This window comes from Syngnathoides biaculeatus, chromosome 2, assembly GCF_019802595.1.
Source record: "Syngnathoides biaculeatus isolate LvHL_M chromosome 2, ASM1980259v1, whole genome shotgun sequence".
Classification (NCBI taxonomy): domain Eukaryota; kingdom Metazoa; phylum Chordata; class Actinopteri; order Syngnathiformes; family Syngnathidae; genus Syngnathoides; species Syngnathoides biaculeatus.
Genome location: NC_084641.1, coordinates 33,190,334 through 33,192,986, shown reverse-complemented (window position 1 = coordinate 33,192,986; position 2,653 = coordinate 33,190,334).

Sequence of the window (2,653 nt, the reverse complement as noted above, 5' to 3'; positions counted from 1 at the left end):
TCACATCGAATCGAGCCCATACCCCCCCCCCGGAAACTTTCTTACTTGTTTTTTCTTGCTGTAACTTGTGCTCTAACCTAAGACATTAAACTGAATATTGTACAGCTACTACTACAAAAGTATCCAAACGATCTTTATTGTACATGCTACGTATTCAGTTATTGCGCATTGTAATGACGTTATTCAACATCATCACAGAAAAATAGTTACAACCTCCAAGATCGACCTCTATTTTTTTTTTAACTTTGGGGGCCAAAAAAAAAAAAAAAAAATCCCGTCGATAACCAGAATCGATCTGTTCCAGGGTCAAACTCTAACCATCAATTAACCTCAATCAACTCTGCAGGATTTTTTTGCATTTTTTTAAACAATAGTCCTACAAATTAATACTGTACTGATATGTGAAAAAGTTTAAATAAGAAAACACTTAAGAAGGAAAGAAGTGTGACAGTAAAATTTGTGTTGCAGTGGATCTCTCTTTCTCTCTCTCGCTCTCTCTCTTTATATATCCATTTTTGCCACTTATCCTCACACCTCGCGGGGAGTGCTGTAGCCTATCCCAGCTGTCAGTGGGCAGGAGGCAGGGTACAGCTTGAACTGGTTGCCAGCCAATTTGAGACAAACAGCCGCACTCACAATCACATCAAGGGGCAATTTAGAGTGTCCAATTAATGTTCCATGTTTTTGGGATGTGGGAGGAAACCGGGGTGCCCAGAGAAAACCCACGCAGGCACGGGCAGAACATGCAAACTCCACACAGGCGGGGCCGGGATCGAACTTCGGTCCTCAGAACTGTGAGGCCAACGCTTTCCAGCTGATCCACCGTGCCACCCTCTCTCTCTCTCTATCTCTCTCTCTCTCCGTATATATATATATATATATATATATATATATATATATATATATATATATAATATATATATATATATATATATATATATATATATATATATATATATAAAATCATGAATTGTGTAAAATTAAGTCAAAATTAACTTTAGCAGTGGTTTTGGCATCACCAGAGTAGTTCATGATGAAAGGATGCTTTTACTTGGTTAATAAACATCGGATAAAAACTAAACATTTGCATTAGAAGATCTTGTAAAACATTTCAAGCACGTAAGAAAAATTAACTCAACATTTAATACATGCTTTACATATTGTAACACATTTGTATGAGCTCTTCCGCCAACCATTATTAGACTACTCTTACTGACATGGCATGTGGTGACATTGTTGAGATTTGATCTCTGTATTATGGGTAAAAAATGAGAAAACTACGAGTTACAATTGTATTTATGCTACAGCACCTTAATGTAGCCTTTTTTCAGTCTAGCCTTCTAAAATGGCTTTTTCTTGACTTGACATCTTCTAAGAAGGTTGAGTGTTGAAGTTAACCAGGGAATTGGCATTTTCCAAGCCCCCCCACCCCACCCCCTCCTCACGGAGGCAGGATGCTGGTCGCTCCGACCAGAGTTTGAATTTTAATAACCCAGGCTCACTGGCCCTTTGTGTTGAAAGCAACTGTGCTGTCCCTGCCACACATTTAATTATGTGAATAGGGCAACCCGCAACATCTGTGTGAATGCAAACTCTAGACATAGCAATGTCTCGCTTTGGTTAGTTCTGTCTGAAAGGCACAGTCCTACAACTGTGAAACAGAAAATTAATTGTTTGGATATGGAAAACTGGTGGAGCTTCACAACTTCGGTAAGCTATGTAACTGTCTACTTTGTAATTTGCCATTTTAAAACAAGATATGTTATAAATCTCACAAATCATTCATGACTTATTGGACTTAACACAAATGAAATAACACTTTTTTTTTTACTAGCCAACAGAATAACAGAGCTGTGTTTGTATAGACAAACAGAACCGTGAATGTCATCTTCCTTCTTAAGTGACTTTCAGAAGGTCACATTCTTCTTTAATTCATCAAATTGCCTTGATGCACACCCAAATTGAGTGAAATGTCCACTTAAAGAAATATATTGTAAATTCTGCTTCAGTGGCCATCAACTGCACACACCTCAATGGCAGTTTAGATCCTTACCAAAGTTAAGCAGGCACAAAATATTGGTCATTTGTCCCGTGTTTGGTCTCTTGGTTCGAATTTTAATGTCGCTGGGCAAAAGGCGAAGAAGATAAAATGCAAAAAGAAATGTTATCTGTAAACACTCCGATCAAAAGAGTCTGATTTTATTTAGAACAAAGCCAACAGTCAAATTAACCGCATTACTGCCACTGAGCAAGTTTTAGCAAAGGCAACACATCATGACGTAGCTTGTCTGATTTAGTTTCAAGACATGTAATGAGGAGCCTTTAACCCATTTGCGAGTGATGGAAATTTAGACTGGTAATATTGTGCAGCTTCCCCTCAGGGATGCACACGTTGTACACTGTAGTTAGCGGTTCTCTTCAGCACAACCCTCTGATCTCATATGGTTTTCTATTTGTGGTTCCGGGTTGGGCCGGGATGACTGGCCCAGTGTTTAGATGGAACCGGCACAGCTAAAAGACAATGATAGGGCCTTCAAACATGCTGAGCAACATGAAGGGACTCTTTTCCCGTACATGAAACTAAAGACTATTTTTAAATGTCCGAAAGTATCTAATCACAAGCCTATGACTACGGGCTGTACTGACTGCATCA